The sequence below is a fragment of the Puma concolor genome, chromosome A3 (genome assembly GCF_028749965.1).
Source record: "Puma concolor isolate L17-30 chromosome A3, mPumCon1.1.hap2, whole genome shotgun sequence".
In the NCBI taxonomy this organism is placed as follows: Eukaryota; Metazoa; Chordata; class Mammalia; order Carnivora; family Felidae; genus Puma; species Puma concolor.
Window position 1 is genome coordinate 13,096,007 of NC_141669.1, and position 20,237 is coordinate 13,116,243.

General features: G+C 38.8%; 1 long non-coding RNA gene across 6 annotated transcripts in view; it reads right to left on the reverse strand.

Moving 5' to 3' along the window:
* LOC147582258 (uncharacterized) overlaps positions 1–20,237 on the reverse strand; it is a 423,253-nt gene that overhangs the window by 100,922 nt on the left and 302,094 nt on the right. For 4 of the 6 annotated variants that reach the window (XR_015248893.1, XR_015248895.1, XR_015248894.1 and 1 more), the window contains one exon: positions 4,347–4,480. The exons of the other annotated variants lie outside the window; for them this stretch is intronic. This is a non-coding gene — a long non-coding RNA (uncharacterized LOC147582258). The remainder of the gene's footprint in view (positions 1–4,346; positions 4,481–20,237) is intronic. 6 annotated transcript variants of the gene reach the window in all.

Here is a 20,237-nt window from a genome sequence, read left to right on the forward strand (position 1 = left end):
GAAAGAAAAGAACGGTACTGCAAAGAAAGCTACCTCATTTTCACAGGACCAGCCCATTAACCCACTAGCATCTGAATCACTTTTTTGACATCTTAGTAAATGGAAGATGCAAGTTCTGATTTCAATCCAAACCCTCCACTTACCCTGACTCCATCCCATCTTACTTGGTATGGATGTGAGCTTCTATTTTATACATCTCCTCTCTAAAGGACCACTCCAATCAGCACACCAATGTGCTTCTGAAACTCCAAATTGCCCTCCAGATACAATTACGTTTCTCTGTTGTTCTTAACATCAAAACCCTTCAAAATAATGGTTAATACTTCCCCTCGATGTTGTTCCCTAATATCACCTTCTCAACCTACTTCTAGGCTTTTCTACCCCCCTTACCACTGAAATAGCTCAATCATTGCACCAAAAAACTACATCTTGCCAAAGGCAATGATCAATGTTCAGTCACCTTTATTTGACTTCTCAGTAGCATATGACTGGGTTGATCTCTCCTTTTTGAAATATTCTCTTACCTCAGTCTCAGGAAAACTGTCCTCAAGTTGTTTTCCTTCTATCCTAGAAGGTACACTAGGATAGAAGGAAAACAACTTGAGGACAGTTCTCAACCACCTTTCACGCATCTTTGTCCTCTTCCAATTTAAGCGTTGGGATGAGCCGAGGCTATTTTCTCCACCCTTTTCTTTTCTTTCTTCTTTATTTACACCCTTCCTAGGTAATCTCCCTCAATCCCAGCCACCAAATTCCCCCAGACTAAATCTCTTCTTAGATTTCGTGCTCTGATATCCTACTGCCTACTCAACAGCTACACTTCGGGGCATTACAAGCCTCCCTGTCGCAATATGGCTGGAATGACAGTGTTGCCACTGTCTGCCAAATCTGCGTCTCCAGCAGCCCCAGCTCCAACCCCATTTCAGCATTCCCCATCTCTCCCATCCAGTCACTCAGGCCCAAAATTCATTTTCATCTTTCTCTTTCTTGCACACCCCAAATTCAATCCAGCATTAAGCTTTGTTGCCGCTACCTCCAAAACATACCTTAAATCTGAACGTCTCTCACCATCCGCCATTCTAGAGCAGTAGCACCAATCACCACCCCCACCCTATCTCCCTGGACTGTCTGATTGCCTGTGCTCCCCGAGAGTCATTTCTCCCGTCACAGCCACAATGATCTTTCAAAGAGCAAATTATGTCTGTTTGCTCCTGCTGAAAACTCCACAGTGGCTGTTCACTGCACTTATAATGTAATCCAAACTCTGTCCTGGCAAGTTGCTTCTTGATCTGTCTCTTACCTCCCTTTCTGACATCGTCCCCTCTACTTTCCCCCCTTTTTTTTTTTAATTTTTTTTCAACGTTTTTTATTTATTTTTGGGACAGAGAGAGACAGAGCATGAACGGGGGAGGGGCAGAGAGAGAGGGAGACACAGAATCGGAAACAGGCTCCAGGCTCCGAGCCATCAGCCCAGAGCCTGACGCGGGGCTCAAACTCACGGACCGCGAGATCGTGACCTGGCTGAAGTCGGACGCTTAACCGACTGCGCCACCCAGGCGCCCCTCTACTTTCCCCCTTTTGTTCACTCCACATTATTCTATTTTATCTCCGTTATAACATTCTTCTGTTCCCTCAAATTATCTTAATTATTAAATTGCTCATTGTTTATAAATATAGTTTACTGTCTATAAGTCCCCACTTGAGTATAAATTCCATATGTACATCTTTTCCATATACCCTGCTGTCTCCCAAGTACTTGGATTGATCACTGACACATGAGTGAAATATATGCTTGCAATATATCTTCTGTTTGGTCACATTTGGTAGAAATGTAGATAAAGGAACTATTTTGCTTTCCTCTGAACTTGACTATAAGAAGACAACAACCCAACATTACAACAAATGAAAGTTGACACCCAATCTTGCTGTGGGGACACTGGGGGTTGGAAGGATCTGTGGCAAAGAGGAAGGTATGCATCTCACACAAAGGGGAGACTGCTATTCAGCATTAGGCACCAGCCACCCTGGAGGAAGGTAAGCCCAGTGTCCCAATATGCTTAATTTTATTTTCTTTTAAGGAAGCCTTCAATACTGATTTTAAGTGGTATCTCTAGATATATAAATATTCAAAATGAACTCAATTCCTTAAAAACAAAACCTTGTATGAAAACTGAACATAATCCACATGCAGAATTATTTTGGTTTGTAGACTTTCATTTTGCAGCTTTTGCTGTAGGTAATTTCATGGGCAAGAAAGAAAAACATAAAGAAACTTAGTGTAGTGTCTTGGCTGATGATGAGGAAAACAGTGGAATCTGTAGGCAACTCAAAGAAGCTTTGTTTCAGAGTTTTACCCCTACATAGGGCCTGACTAAGCATTTTGGAGTTGGTCTGAGGTCTGAAGCCCCTACCTTCACAAGCAACTTTCAAAACAACAGAGACATTTTCTCTTCCTTCAGGACACTGGTTGCTGTGGTCCATGAAAGAAAAATCACACAGAAACAAGAAGAGGGTAAAAATAACTAGAGGCTTATAGGGGTAGGGATAGGGGCAGCGGCACAGAAATCAGAATTCCTCACCTACAGTTCAAGGGGACTGGGGCACTCATCTAATTCGGCTCATACTTGCGTTCAGTATCTCCATTCTGTGACCAGAATAATGCTGAAAATTTATCTTGAGAAATATTTAAAATCACATTAATAAAAAACAAGGAGTAAGTATTTCCTTTTCCATTTAGACACCCTGCAAAGGTATTGTTGTTACAACTCAGTTCCCTTTCATCTAAATAAACATTCTCTGGCACTTTCCTACGGCCACACACAGTATTTGTTGCTGTAAAAACTGCTGAATTAAATAGTATACAGACAGTCCCTTACTCATGATGGCTCAACTTACAGGTTTTTGACTTTACAATGGTACAAGAGCGATGTACTTGTTCAGTAGAAATCATACTTCGAATTTTGAATTCAGGTCTTTTCTTGGGCTTGCATTATACTGGGCAGTGGCAGTGACTGCACCTCCAGTCAGCCAGGTGATCACTAGAGCAAACCACTGACAACACTTTCACACATATACAAGGATTGCTTTTCACTCTCAGCACAGTATTCAAGAAATTGCATGAGATCTTCAACCTTTACTATAAAATAGGCTTGTGTTAGATGATTTTGCTCAGCTGTAGGCTAACGTAAGTGTTCTGAGCACATTTAAGGTATGGTAGACTAAGCTATGATGCTGGGTAGGTTAGGCATATTAAATTCATTCTTGACTTCCAATATTTTCAACCTATGATGGGTTTATCTGGATGTAATCCCATTATAGGTCAAAGATTATCTGAACAGAATTTGCCCTTAAGGAGAAAAATATATTCTCTACCCCTTTTCTCCCATGTCAGTTGGGATCACTCCCTCATCTCTAGAGCCCCTTTAAAGGAGAGTTGGACAGAACTGGTGGCAGTTAGCAAAGTCTTCCACATAAGTGTTAATTGATTTATTATGTTCGTGCCATGTTTCTATCACCTTGATTGTAAGCTTCTGGAGGGGAAGAACTGAGTTTCAAACTTCTCTTTTTTACCTCAAGGACCTAGTATGGGTTGGGCCTCCAGGATTTTCTCAATTATCCCATGTTAAACTTGGGACGGCTTAAAAGTTTTGTGGTAGACAAGGACACTTGCCTCTGGCTTTCCCAGGAAAGGGAATAAGGGCACAGGTGGTCAAGCTTCTTCTTTTCTTCTTTTGTAGTTGTTGTTATTCCTCCTAATGTAGGAGGAAGAAAGTTCATACTCCTCCATGGAAATCATAATCCTATTTTTTTTTTAAGCTTGGCTGGCTCTTTTCAGAATTTCTGCAGAAATTCCACCAAAAGTTATACCTTCCAGAGTATGAACTCCATGGAAAAAGACAGTTGATTCCACAGTTGGGAAGTTTGGCTTTTGTTAGGGCTATGAAGTTTAAGAGGACCATAGTGGTATGTGTTCCATGTCATTCCAACCTTGAACACTTATAATGAATTCCACCATTGGAGAAAACTAACCTGCTTTCAAAATATATTGAGATCAAGATACTTGCTAGGTACAAATGGTAGGATGAGCCTCCAAAATGACAAGAATTGTCTCTCTATTCGGAACAGGCAGAAAGAAAGTGTAATGGAACAATGTACTTGGAACTCTGTGTGAGCCCTCCACCAGTGAAATACTGTGAATTACCAAAGCCTTTAATTAATGTATTTAACACCTTTATTTGGCAAATTAGTCTGTTTAATCCCATTTATACCAAGGGGCAGAGAGAAATGAAATGACTCCGAGTCATAGAAGCCGAGGGAAACAGGCTTAGCCCATAAGTCAGTCTTACCTGGACAATTTGCAGAAAAAAATACTGGGTCTTCCCCCCCAGAATCTATTTCAAGCAATTCCCTCTCTGATGTGATTGTCAGTGTCCCTTCTGCTGCTATGCATGAGGAATGAATGGGAACCTACAGAGTAGACCTAGAATCAAAGAGAAAGAAGGCTTTGTTACTCTTCAAGGTTCAGCAGAAAAGAAATGCCCAGAAATCATGGATGACCTCAGCAAAACTGAGCTTTATTTATACACCTGCAAAGGAAAGAAAGAAGATCGAGGTCCCCAAATGGTCTTGCTAGGCAGCTTCATACATTACGTCATCTGATTCTATTCTCTCAACAACACTCTGGCATAGATCTATTAACCATATTTTACACACGAGTAAGCCACAGCTCAGAGAGGTTAAATAAAGCAGAATCTATTAATTAACAGTATGTGGCCTGAAATAATTCCATAGTCCATCCTCAGCAGGACACTGTTCAGCTTCCACACAGCAATTAATAAGCTGTGCAACCTTGGAAAAATTACTTAGTGTCTCTGTCTCTATAAAAATGAAGGAGCTGGAGTTATCCATTGTGGATAAAGTGATGAATGGTGCAACCTACAATGGGAGAGACACATGAGCAGAGGCATAACTACTCAACTGGTAATAATGCTTGGGATAATGTATAGCACAGGCTATTAAGAGAGCGGAGAGGTACATTTAATATAGGCTAGGGGTTAGAGAAAGCTACACTTGAGCTCAACCTTTAGAATTTGTAAGATTTGGGGGATGTGGTGAGAGGGATATCTAGTAGAGGGAATAGCTTCAGACAAAGGTGTTGAGAGATACTCAGATAAGCATGTCAAGAGTAAAGCAGGGAGGGGGCTGGATACTCTCAGCTAAGTCAGTAAGAGAATGAAGGTTCTGTATACAGGAATGCTTAGATATTTTGCCTTGAAAAGGAAAGGAACTGGGGCACCTGGTGGCTCAGTTGGTTAAGCTTCTGACTTTGGCTCAGGTCATGATCTTGGGGCTTGTAAGTTCAAGACCCACATTGCACTCTCTGTTGTCAACACAGAGCCCGTTTTGGATCCTCTCACTCCCTCTCTCCTCTCCCTGTCTTTCTCTCTCCCTCTCTCAAAAATAAACATAAAAAAAAGGAACCAATAGAGGGTTTTAAGCTGAAGATAATTCTGGGTGCTGTAAGAAGAATGGATTGCAGAGTTTGGGACTCAAGGCAAGGAGACCAGTTAGGTGACTGTTGCTTGCTCCAAAAAATAAATGAACAAGAACACCAGAAATTGGGCTAGGGAAAGGAAAGAAAGGAAAAAAAAAAACACAAAAAAACCTATGGTGACCTAGTTAGTAAATGCACTCTGTCAGTAGACAGAAGAGGTGAATTACAAAGCAACGGTGGAATGATGGATTCCAGAAGAATTTGAAAAGAATTCTTAATACTTTGAGATATTAACCGGCAGTTAAGCATAGAGGATCAGGGCTCTGGGGTCAGAGAGACTTGGGTTTAAATGCAACTGCTGCTACTTATCAGCTTTGTGATTGTTAAAATATTACTTAACTCCTCTGAGGCTAAATTTCCTCATATGTAAAACAGGGAAAGGTAGTAACACCTATCACATGAAGTTGTTGTAAAATTAAATAAGGAACAAAATAGGGGCGCCTGGGTGGCGCAGTCGGTTAAGCGTCCGACTTCAGCCAGGTCACGATCTCGCGGTCCGTGAGTTCGAGCCCCGCGTCGGGCTCTGGGCTGATGGCTCAGAGCCTGGAGCCTGTTTCCGATTCTGTGTCTCCCTCTCTCTCTGCCCCTCCCCCGTTCATGCTCTGTCTCTCTCTGTCCCAAAAATAAATAAACGTTGAAAAAAAAAATTTTTTTTTAAATAAATAAGGAACAAAATAAAGACATGTAAAGGACTTGGCACAGTGCCTGGCACATAGTAAGTGCTTAAAAAATAATTGTGTTATTATGAGCCAGAAAACTCCCATTAACTCTCCACCCCCAAATCCAAATAGCAGCAGGACGGCATTCACATACACCATCCATGATTATTGCTTATTAAATTCATCAAGTAAACAGTTCTTTTGAAACTTCAGAAAACAGCTTTTGCAAAGAATTTCCAGTGCCAATGTCCATGGGCATTCCAGTTCTATTACATCTTTGCTTATATTGGACATTAAAATCTCAGTTCCTTTTTTTCTCTCTTATTCATTATAGTAGGTCTTTATATACAAAACACTTTACTGTGCCTGTTCATTGACCGTGCATACACATAATAGGACAGAATAGGAAGGTGCTGGTGAAAACCAAAGTGAAATGATTAGAGACTGATTTGAGTCAGCAGTGAAAAAATAAGAAAGAGGAAAAAATCTCATAGAGTGTCTGACTTTCCAGTTCTCTTCACCAAGAGAGTTCTGTGCAAACTGTGCCTGGCTCCAAACTTAGTTACTCCAGCTCTCTGGCTCCAAGCAGGGAATTGATGAAATGTTATCAAGCATCATTCTATATTGCACTTTGGGAGCTCCAGCATTTATTTAGAATGAAGTTGGAAGAATTGGAGGAAGTAAAAGCCAGATTAGAATTTGAAGACAGGCACAACTTGTTCTGAAACTGTTAGGCAGCTCTACAGAGAAGCCCCATGCAATCTGATAATCAGCTTACAACTGAACTGTTCAGATTCGTGATGAACTTTACCAGATCTTCTTCTCTCCAAGCTCTACTAAAGTTGACTGATTACAGTTACAAAGTTTGAACCACTAAGATTCTCTCTAATTGTGGTATATAATTCCTAAGAAATGTCACTTGAAAATCAAATATGAAAGTACAGTTACCTCCTAAGATACATTACTAACATTAACTTATTCTATGAGTTTTTCCAAATAATCAATGCATAAAATATGCGAGATGTTCAATCAGGCATCTGAAAATATTCTTCTTGCTATATTCTTGCCTTAAAACTTTATTTAAGTCTCCATCACCATCTCTTGGATTATTAACAGTGTTCTCACTGGAATATCTGTCTCCATCCTGGTTTTAATTACCAGGGATGATGATGATGATGATGATGATGATGATGATTCAGGCTTTTTTTTAAAGAGAAGTTTTAGGTTGACAACAAAGTTGAGAAGGAAGGTACAGAGATTTTCCATATACTCATTGTCCCATACATGCAGAGCCATCCACATTAGCGACATCATTCGCCAGGGTGGTACATTTGTTACATTTGATAAACCTACACTGAGTGACATAATCACTCAAAGTCCATAGTTTACATTACAGTTCGCTTGTGGCACTGTACATTCTATGAGTTTAGACAGATCTATGACATGTGTCCACCCGGCATGCTTCTCAAGAACAAATATAAATCAATGCTACAGTGGGAGTTTTATAAGTAACTCAAGGACATTGGGCCAAATGGTCATTCAACTAATAAAGCTACAGAAAGCTAGTTTTGAACATGTAGGAACATAGGAAATACCATATTCTTGAATTCTTTCTGAGGAATATATTACAGGATGGGCTCCAGCCTACTAAGGGTTGACTGAGGGAAATTTTAACTTATCCCAATAAAAAGTTAAACTATTTTACTATAGCTTGGTAAGTTGATACTAAAGTCCATGTAGAAACATTAAACATACAACAACATATAATATAGTTATAATAATACAGTTAAAGAAGATTCATGAGGGAAGGAGAATTTATTTTAACAGATATTAAAACACACAGCCACACCTACTAAACCATACTAATGCATGAGTAGATAGAAGTTTAATGGAATGAAATAGAAAGTCCAGAGACACAATGTACTACATATAAAAATGTAGTACATTAAAAAGGTAGTGTCTCATATCATTGAGGAAAAGGGCTTTTAATAGATGGTGTTAGAATAACTGGATAGCCATTTGAAAAGTTTAGGTTAGAACATTTTCTGACATCCTACATAAGAATAAATTCCTAATATATCCAACAATGTAAAAAATATAAATCTATTTGAATATTAAAAGAAAAATTCTTGTATAACCTGAGTGTAAAAACAGTGATCCATTATACAAAATCCAGCCTCAATTTGAAAAAAAAATTAATAAATTTTACAACAAAAATATTTCAAATCATGGTATAATAGCAAAATCACAAGAAAAATGGATGAATTGGAAGAAAAACATGTTATGTGGGGCATCTCGGTTAAGCGTTGGACTCTTGATTTCAGCTCAGGTCATGATCTCTTGGTTCCTGTGATTGAGCCCCAGGTTGGGCTCTGCACTGACAGTGCAGAGCCTGCTTGGGATTCTCACCCTCCCTCTCTTTCTCTGCCCCTCCCCTGCTTGTGCTCTTTTTCTCTCTCTCTCAAATTAAATAAATAAACTTAAACAAAAAAGGAAAATGATTTATGTATCACAGATAAATGACTAACAGCACTAAAATATGAAGACTTTATTTTTAGTTGGTAGGGAGTAGACCAAAAATGAGCAAAGGACATCAAAAAAAAAAAAAATCACAAAAAATGTTTTTAACATATGAAAAGATGTTCAATTCTATTCATAAGATGAGTGCAAATTTAAAACCACACTAAAATATCATTTCTCACTCATTAGATTGGCAAGAAATCCAATAGCTTGATAAAACACACCATTCGCAAAACTGTAGGAAAACAGTCACTCATACAATGTTTATAGAAATAAAAACAGTATAACAATGGACAGAAATTTAGCAGTATCTAATAAAATGAATGTTCATTTAGCCAGAAATCCACTAAGAATTTACATCTTAACCCAGAAATCTGCTAAGGCTTTATTTGCTGCTACAGGTCCAAAAGCAGGAAAATAAATTTGCATAAGGTTATTATTTGCAACATTATTGGTAATTGCAAGGTGTTTGAATCAACTTAAATGCCCAAATGTAGAAGAATTGCTAAATAAATTGTATTACATCCACCCCCAAGTAGTGCTTCACAGCTGTAAAAATGAATAAGGAAGGCCCCCGAACTGAAATGGAATGAATTGCAGGATATATTGTAAAGTGAAAAAAAAAAAAAAAAAAAAAAAAAAAGCAACAACAAAGAAAACCACACAGTATATATAGTGTACTAACTTTTGCGTAAAAAAGAAGATCATATAATAAGATAAGATACATATATATGCTTAGTGTTGCAAAACGCCAACATAGGAAGGATAAACCAAAAACAATAAACTTGGTTATCTGCAGGGGATGAAAGGAAAACTAAGTGGAAGGAATAGGGGAGGGAAGACATTTCTGGGAATATATCTTTTTTTTATTATTTATTTATTTATTTATTTATTTTTTATTTATTATTATTATTTTTTTTTGCATAGTTTTCACTTTAAAAAGTACGCTGGTGCTATACACCTTAACAAAATACAATGAAATCAGCAAGCCTGGGATAAAAGAAAATCATGTAAACAAATAAACGAACCCTACTGTGTTTCAAAACACACAGACGCCTCTGGTAGGAAAACTGCAAGAGTAAATGAGGTTGTTTTACTCGTTTGTAAATGATAGTCCAGCCATTTTCACGAAGAATTCGCGCCCCTTCAGGTCCCCACTGTTCACACGAGAAAGGGCTTAAGGAGCGAGGGTGCATTCGCGCATGCGTATGGGTGTGCCCTGTGCATGTGAAGCACACGCGGAGGAATGAGTAAACAGAATTGGACAAGTCTAACTTCAAATCGCAGATGTGGGATTTGAGGAGAGTAATGTAACCACTAGTTAGATGTGGTTGGGCACGAATACCAGCTAACCTGGTTCTGACTTTGTCATCTTGGACACCATGTTTAACGTTCTTGAGTCTTAAGTTTCTTCTGTAAAATTAAAGAACTAGTCATACCTACATCCTAAATTTAGGGCAGGGACTGAGTTCATTTATGCAAATAGATGAGGTAATTCATGGAAAGGATTTCACTGGAATGTAAGCACCACAAAAAGTCAGATTCTTTTGCATTTTGTTCACTGCTGTGCCTTCAATTCTCGACCCTGCCTGGCACACATCTGGTGCTCATCCCACATCTGTGGGATGAATGAATAAAAGCCTTTTCCTGTCCCTGACACATGAGAGCTATGCAAATGTTATATGTGTTGCCATTATCTTCATAATTATGAACATCCTCATTATTATTAATGTATATACAGGTGTTCTGTCTTCAAAAAAAAAAGGGAAAATGTACAGCCCCTTTTAATTGCACATGCAATATTGCGTGTCGTTGCATAACATAAAGAAGATTGACAACCGAGGAGTCATCTGGGGAAAAAACCATGACTGGATGGCAGAAAAGAGTATATTCAGTTCTTTTTTCTTTCTCTCTCTCTTTCTCTTGCTATCTTTTATACTCAGTCCTTTCTTGACTCATAGTTTCACATTTGTTATTGTGGTGCCTCCCCTACCCGGCTCTCCGATAGCTTGATGAAGGGAAAACAGAAAGAAAAAAAGCAGCCAGAAGCTAAAATTCTCCATCTGAAAGTACAAAAATGAGGTCTCAGTTCTCAGCGTCAGTAATTGATCCCTTTGATGTTTTATGTTAGGAGAAACTCAGGCCCTGAACAGAAGCTCCTGATCTCATTAGGGGGAAAGTAAATCCTTTCGAAATAAGTCTTCTCACAGCTTAATAACTTAGGTTTCAGTTCTCCTTGAGAAAAATTCTTGGCTAGATTGCACCCCAGAGCCATCTTTCTTGCAAACTCTGACATCTGAACCTCTGGACTGAACAATGAAATGGTTTACAGTTGGAAAAGGAAATGTCTTTGATGGAAACCCAAACCCACGCTGTCCATTGTCATTACAGCATGGTTCAAATCAAGAAAGGTTTTGTTTTGGCTCTGCTCAGTTAAGAAATTATTTACTTCAGAAAATGAAAACTTTTAGAATAAAAATAACATGTTTCACAATGACAGGTGGAGGTTTGTGCCATAAAGACCAACATGGACTCAGGGCTCCTATAAGGGAAAGACTTCATCGGGCTTTGAAGAGTTTTATCTGGAAAGAACCCAGGCCTAGGTCCAGCTCTGATCTTAAAGGACTAGTTATATTGGGCAGGTCACTTCTTCTAGACTAATTGCCTCCTTTTTAAAATACTAAGTGGACACCAAAGCAGGAGGCATCACAACCCCAGACTTTAGCCTCTACTACAAAGCTGTGATCATCAAGACAGCATGGTATTGGCACAAAAACAGACACATAGACCAATGGAATAGAATAGAAACCCCAGAACTAGACCCACAAACGTATGGCTAACTAATCTTTGACAAAGCAGGAAAGAACATCCAATGAAAAAAACACAGTCTCTTTAACAAATGGTGCTGGGAGAACTGGACAGCAACATGCAGAAGAATGCAACTGGACCACTTTCTCACACCATTCACAAAAATAAACTCAAAATGGATAAAGGACCTGAATGTGAGATAGGAAACCTTCAAAACCCTAGAGGAGAAAGCAGGAAAAGACCTCTCTGACCTCAGCCGTAGCAATCTCTTACTCGACACATCCCCAAAGGCAAGGGAATTAAAAGCAAAAGTGAATTCCTGGGACCTTATGAAGATAAAAAGCTTCTGCACAGCAAAGGAAACAACCAACAAAACTAAAAGGCAACCAACGGAATGGGAAAAGATATTTACAAATGACGTATCGGACAAAGGGCTAGTATCCAAAATCTATAAAGAGCTCACCAAACTCCACACCCGAAAAACAAATAACCCAGTGAAGAAATGGGCAGAAAACATGAATAGACACTTCTCTAAAGAAGACATCCGGATGGCCAACAGGCACATGAAAAGATGCTCAACGTCGGTCCTTATCAGGGAAATACAAATCAAAACCACACTCAGATATCACCTCACGCCAGTCAGAGTGGCCAAAATGAACAAATCAGGAGACTATAGATGCTGGAGAGGATGTGGAGAAACAGGAACCCTCTTGCACTGTTGGTGGGAATGCAAACTGGTGCAGCCACTCTGGAAAACAGTGTGGAGGTTCCTCAGAAAATTAAAAATAGACCTACCCTATGACCCAGCAATAGCACTGCTAGGAATTTACCCAAGGGATACAGGACTACTGATGCATAGGGGCACTTGTACCCCAATGTTCATAGCAGCACTTTCAACAATAGCCAAATTATGGAAAGAGCCTAAATGTCCATCAACTGATGAATGGATAAAGAAATTGTGGTTTATATACACAATGGAGTACTACATGGCAATGAGAAAGAACGAAATATGGCCCTTTGTAGCAACGTGGATGGAACTGGAGAGTGTGATGCTAAGTGAAATAAGCCATACAGAGAAAGACAGATACCATATGGTTTCACTCTTATGTGGATCCTGAGAAACTTAACAGAAACCCATGGGGGAGGGGAAGGAAAAAAAAAAAGAAGTTAGAGTGGGAGAGAGCCAAAGCATAAGAGACTCTTAAAAACTGAGAACAAACTGAGGGTTGATGGGGGGTGGGAGGGAGGGGAGGGTCGGTGATGGGTATTGAGGAGGGCACCTTTTGGGATGAGCACTGGGTGTTGTATGGAAACCAATTTGACAATAAATTTCATATATTGAAAAAAAATAAAAATAAAAAAATAAAATAAAATACTAAGTGGACAAAGGAGGCAAGTTGGACTAAACGTGTCTAAAGTTCCTTTCCAGCTTTTCAATAACTACAAGAGAGTTCAAAATAGACACCACAGTTGGCCCACAACACAGCCCACATGCGGCAATGGCTTGCCAGCTCCTCCTGCAGTGGTGACCCTTGCTAGCATTTTCATGCCTGTTAGATCCACTTCACCTGGAGAATTCTGATTTCCCAAGCTTAAATCTCCATTCCTACCACTCATACCAGAAAGCCTTCTTAGTTCTTCTGGACAAAATTCTCCCTGTGCCACCAATTGTGCCCTCCTTCAACACTTATGCTGGTCTGTCTCCTTCCTGTTTGGTGATCCCAGAAGAAGAGGGCCCTGTACTGCACACTGGGTGTTCCCTGCTGTGCCTGGCCCAGGCAGCTCACATGAGTAGCCTCAATCTGCTTCCTTCCTCAGTAAACCCATGCATCCTTTCTCCGCAGGTCTCTTTCATGTGTCTTTTACAGTGCCCTAAAATGACTTTCCGTTCCATTCACAATGTGACGTGCTGTCTTTTGTATACCTAACTGCGTCGTATATTAAGTTCTTTAATTTTAGCCTGAACAAAACTTTCGTTAAAAAAAAGCATTTGTTCATTTGGAAATCTCTTGCTTTGGTGGGATTCAAAAATTTCAAATATCTAAATTCAAAATTTCTCTTACTGAAAAGTTAGCATTTTTGTTTGTTTTTCTTTTTCTTGAAAGATAATTCCTCAGACCAACAATCATTTGAGTGATGAAACAGTGATGTGGGGAGAATCAGCTATTCCCTCCCAAGATTTGCTCTTTGGATACTCAGGTATGCCTCCCTTTCTCTACAGTCTAATCTCAGGTGGGTGGGACATTGAACTTGACGACTTTTTGCCCACAGTCCAGGTTGTGGCTCTTTTTGGAGCCTTCCCCTGCGTTGGCAATAATTGGTGTGAAGCTGGCCTCAACCCTTGACCATGCAGCAGCATGGAACTAAGTTTGGGGTTAGTAAATCTCTTGCTACCCTTGTTTGATTTATTGCATGTTCCATTGTATAAATGTGGAATATGAAGGAGGTAGAACCAATATCAGCCCAAGGAAAAGCCCTATTCTTCACTCCAGCTTTTTCAGAGAGCCCTACATTTATGGTGGTAAGAAGAGTGATAGTCAAGTCTACCATGTGCTTCTCAGCCCTTAATGAAGCTTGTTTTTGATACCCATTCGTCTAGTTTTCCTTGGTTGTATCCTTCCTCTAAAACTTTTGAGGGGAGAAGAGATGAACTATAGGCTGATTCTCCGGGGACTGATTATGAGAAAACTCAGAGGTTCCTCTTGTGCCTCTGGACTCTATAGCTTTTGCTACCGTAATTCTTAGTACAACAGGCAGAGAGAATGCTGGCCAGGAAACCAGGAGACAAGGCTCTAGCTCTTGACCTTTTGACTTCATTTTAGTGTAAATGAGAAGATGGAGAAGAAGGAATGATAAAAGGTGTGTTTGTGTGTGTGTGTGTGTGTGTGTGTGTGCGCACGTGCATGTGTGTGCATTCTCCAGTTTCATGAATGGCTAGGTCTAAATACAACAATCTGAATTCTCTATTACTCCACGAGTATTTTAATGAGTTTGTTTTTGGGGGACGAGGAAGACAGAAGGCAGTTATTTCCAAAGATGAAATTATACTTGTAGCAAAGAACAGACTGTTTTAATGGTTAAAACACTTTTATTACTAAAAACAAGCTTTCCTTTGAACCAACAGTTAAAAACAAAAGGAAAATGCTTAGTAAACCCTAAATCATTAAATTATTGGAAGCAATCAGAATAGTTCTTACACCCCCTTAATTAATAGAGAATGAACAAGCAATTCAGCTGTGGGTGGAATTTTTACTTTAACTCAATTTAAAACAACTATATATATATATATATATATATATATATATATATATCTACATAGATAGATATAGATATAGATAGATATAGATATAGATATATAGATATAGATTTCTTTGTTAATTCTAAAATAAATGCACTTATCTCCATAAATCCTAGGAGTATGCACCACACCTACAGCACAATACTTGATGGATACAATTGTACATAATTATAGATATAGCTTACTGAAATCTCTCTTTCTTCCTCATGCCCATCAATTTTTACGTGACAGGCTGTGAAGTGAACCTGACGAAAGAATAGAGTCTTAGGGAAATATGTATGCTGTATTATCTAGACAATGTCCAAAAGATGTGTGAATTCCTGCACCATTTTCCCCAAAATGTTAATTCCATTTAAGAGTGTTTAAGAAGTGCTGCCATTCCCATTGCAGGATGTTATGTATTCCAACAGCTGTAATTATTATGTTATTCTAAATAGTGAGCCAAACATTGCCAGCAACTTGGCTACCCATGATCTGAAATCTGTGCTTTGGGTTTGCCAAATTCTACTTTCTCCAAATGATGATTCTTGAGATGCTTGTTAGCATTTCTTAGTTCTTTTGCAAGCTAAACCTTCTCAGATATTTCAACTGCTTCTTAAAGCTCTTAATTCAAGTATATGGTACTGTATGATCATCTTGTGAATATGTTCCAGTTCCCTGGATGTCCCCCACTTCTGGTTTGAAAATGGGTTTATTGTTTAATTTAAATTCTAGATTCCCACTACCTGATATGTTAATAATTTAACTGTTGATTGTCTGTTTCTCCAACTAGGATATAAGTAAGTGCCATGAAAACAAATACTGATTGTGTCCCTTGCTATCCTTACTGCTTAGAATAATGCCATCACATAGCAGGTGCTCAAGAAATATTTACTGTATAAAACTGAATAAGTGAATGTACCATTTTCCAACAATATGTTAAATCAACATGTTAAACTAAAAATTAAAAAAAGCTGTAAATCATCCACAATTTCATAACCCAGAAAAAATTAATATTCAATAACAACTTTCCTGAACTTCTTCGACACCTGAAGGCCTGACTATATAAATAAATGAGAGTTTTTTAAAGCCCTGATAGATAGAATCATAGAAATACTTAATAATGAAAGCACTTTTAAATTTATAGAAGTCAGATTATACACTGCATGTATGTATGTATGCATGTATGTATGTATTTATTGAATTTTAGAGAGATCGAGAGAGAGAGAACATGAATGCAGAGAGAGAGAGAGGGGAGAGAGAATCTTAAGCAGTGCAGAGCCCAATGTGGGGCTCTATCTCACAAACTGTGGGATCATGACCTGAGTGGAAATCAAGAGTTGGATGCTTAACCGACTGAGCCACCCAAGTGCCCCTACATGTTGTTTTATAATAAATTGTAATAAATTTTACAGCTGTAAAAGAAAGTGAAGCAAGTAATTTCCAACATGGAGAAATATTTGGCAAAAAAGATAAATGTCTTTTCATTTCAAGAGATATTTTTTAAAGGTCCCCTGGAAGCTAAGAAAAATGAATAGCAAGAGCATCCATCAGAGTGCCTGCATGGCTCAGTTGGCAAAGCATCCAATTCTTGGTTTGGGCTCAGGTCATGATCTCATGGTTCATGAGTTTGAGCCCCACATTGAGCTCCATGCTGACAGTGCAGAGCCTGCTTGATATCCTCTCTCTCTCCCTGTCTCTCTCTCTGCCCCTCCCCTGCTCGTACTCTCTGTCTGTAAATAAATAAATGTAAAAAGAAAAAAAAGAGCATCAACTTACTCAAGTAACAACAACAACAACAACAACAACAACAACAATAACAAAACATCTTTATGAGTTAACTTTAGGCTAGATGATTGAACTTCCTGATATGAAAGACAATAATGATCACTCTTATACACGGTTCATTTCTGCTCCTAATTTCACAATTTCATTATTAATGGAGTTCAGGGTTTTTAAGATGTATATTCTGTTCACAATTCATAATTCTCCCTGTTTTTGGTTTTTGTTCTATACCTAATGGGTTTCTGGTATTTTCATCCTGGTTTCCCTTCTCTCTTAGATCTTTATCTCGAGTTCTCTCTGGGTGGCTTTGACTGTTGAGTCATTAATTACAGAAGGTCTGTGAGGGCTGTTTCCTCACGTTCCTTCATATTAGCAAACTCTTGCCTGTGTGCCTAGATAGCAACATGACTGGATATGATATTCAGAGGCTACATTTTCTTATCCTCAACCATTACCTACTTCTATTAAATGCTGTTGTGGGGAAATTTTATATCAGCCAGATTGTCCCCTCTCTTAGGTGACTGCTCAGTTTTCTCTAAAGACAAGAAGAATTTTTCTTTTTTGCTCACTCAATTCAGTCACTAACCTAGAATATCACTTACTTTCAATTAAAACACATCATTTCTTTGTGTTACACAGAGGACTTTTTTCATCTGAAAATTAAGTGCTTCTTTAATTTCTGAGTTACTTTAAAATAACTTTTTGATATATGATACCAGTGATACTTAATTTTATCATATATTTTATGATATATATTTTTTCTATTTTTCATTTTTAACGTTTTCCTATAATCATTTTAATATTTTGTCTTTCTTTTTACATCCCCTTAGATATTTCAAATGCTTTCTTTATGCTATTAGCTTGATTACTTTAATTACTCTATGATCTTTTCTTAAATATATATATTAGATCAGTCTTGGAATTTTAGTATGTTCCCTCAAGTTGTCATAATCCTATATTTTATTGAATTCATTTTCCAAAGTTCTTTTTTTTTTTGTTTCAAGTTGCTTTTTTTTTATTTATATATGAAATTTATTGTCAAATTGGTTTCCATACAACACCCAGTGCTCATCCCAAAAGCCCTCCTCAATACCCATCACCCACCCTCTCCTCCCTCCCACCCCCCATCAACCCTTAGTTTGTTCTCAGTTCTCAACAGTCTCTTATGCTTTGGCTCTCTCCCACTCTAACCTCTTTTTTTTTTTTTCCTTCCCCTCCCCCATGGGTTCCTGTTAAGTTTCTCAGGATCCACATAAGAGTGAAACCATATGGTATCTGTCTTTCTCTGTATGGCTTATTTCACTTAGCATCACACTCTCCAGTTCCATCCACGTTGCTACAAAAGGCCATATTTCATTTTTTCTCATTGCCACGTAGTATTCCATTGTGTATATAAACCACAATTTCTTTATCCATTCATCAGTTGATGGACATTTAGGCTCTTTCCATAATTTGGCTATTGTTGAGAGTGCTGCTATGAACATTGGGGTACAAGTGCCCCTATGCATCAGAACTCCTGTGTCCCTTGGATAAATTCCTAGCAGTGCTATTGCTGGGTCATAGGGTAGGTCTATTTTTAATTTTCTGAGGAACCTCCACACTGCTTTCCAGAGCGGCTGCACCAATTTGCATTCCCACCAACAGTGCAAGAGGGTTCCCGTTTCTCCACATCCTCGCCAGCATCTATAGTCTCCTGATTTGTTCATTTTGGCCACTCTGACTGGCGTGAGGTGATACCTGAGTGTGGTTTTGATTTGTATTTCCCTGATAAGGACCGACGTTGAGCATCTTTTCATGTGCCTGTTGGCCATCCGGATGTCTTCTTTAGAGAAGTGTCTATTCATGTTTTCTGCCCATTTCTTCACTGGGTTATTTGTTTTTCGGGTGTGGAGTTGGTGAGCTCTTTATAGATTTTGGATACTAGCCCTTTGTCCGATATGTCATTTGCAAATATCTTTTCCCATTCCGTTGGTTGCCTTTTAGTTTTGTTGGTTGTTTCCTTTGCTGTGCAGAAGCTTTTTATCTTCATAAGGTCCCAGTAATTCACTTTTGCTTTTAATTCCCTTGCCTTTGGGGATGTGTCGAGTAAGAGATTGCTACGGCTGAGGTCAGAGAGGTCTTTTCCTGCTTTCTCCTCTAAGGTTTTGATGGTTTCCTGTCTCACATTCAGGTCCTTTATCCATTTTGAGTTTATTTTTGTGAATGGTGTGAGAAAGTGGTCTAGTTTCAACCTTCTGCATGTTGCTGTCCAGTTCTCCCAGCACCATTTGTTAAAGAGACTGTCTTTTTTCCATTGGATGTTCTTTCCTGCTTTGTCAAAGATTAGTTAGCCATACGTTTGTGGGTCTAGTTCTGGGGTTTCTATTCTATTCCATTGGTCTATGTGTCTGTTTTTGTGCCAATACCATGCTGTCTTGATGATGACAGCTTTGTAGTAGAGGCTAAAGTCTGGGATTGTGATGCCTCCTGCTTTGGTCTTCTTCTTCAAAATTCCTTTGGCTATTCGGGGCCTTTTGTGGTTCCATATGAATTTTAGGATTGCTTGTTCTAGTTTCGAGAAGAATGCTGGTGCAATTTTGATTGGGATTGCATTGAATGTGTAGATAGCTTTGGGTAGTATTGACATTTTGACAATATTTATTCTTCCAATCCATGAGCAGGGAATGTCTTTCCATTTCTTTAAATCTTCTTCAATTACGTTCATAAGCTTTCTATAGTTTTCAGCATACAGATCCTTTACATCTTTGGTTAGATTGATTCCTAGGTATTTTATGCTTCTTGGTGCAATTGTGAATGGGATCAGTTTCTTTATTTGTCTTTCTGTTGCTTCATTGTTAGTGTATAAGAATGCAACTGATTTCTGTACATTGATTTTGTATCCTGCAACTTTGCTGAATTCATGTATCAGTTCTAGCAGACTTTTGGTGGAGTCTATCGGATTTTCCATGTATAATATCATGTCATCTGCAAAAAGCGAAAGCTTGACTTCATCTTTGCCAATTTTGATGCCTTTGATTTCCTTTTGCTGTCTGATTGCTGATGCTAGAACTTCCAGCACTATGTTAAACAACAGTGGTGAGAGTGGGCATCCCTGTCGTGTTCCTGATCTCAGGGAAAAAGCTCTCAGTTTTTCCCCGTTGAGGATGATGTTAGCTGTGGGCTTTTCATAAATGGCTTTTATGATCTTTAAGTATGTTCCTTCTATCCCGACTTTCTCAAGGGTTTTTATTTTTTATTTTATTTTTTTTTCAAAGTTTATTTATTTTTGGGATAGAGAGAGACAGAGCATGAACGGGGGAGGGGCAGAGAGAGAGGGAGACACAGAATCGGAAACAGGCTCCAGGCTCCGAGCCATCAGCCCAGAGCCTGACGCGGGGCTTGAACTCACGGACCGCGAGATCGTGACCTGGCTGAAGTCGGACGCTTAACCGACTGCGCCACCCAGGCGCCCCACAAGGGTTTTCATTAAGAAAGGGTGCTGGATTTGGTCAAAGGCCTTTTCTGCATCCATTGACAGGATCATATGGTTTTTCTCTTTTTTTTTTGTTAATGTGATGTATCACGTTGATTGATTTGCGAATGTTGAACCAGCCCTGCATCCCAGGAGTGAATCCCACTTGATCATGGTGAATAA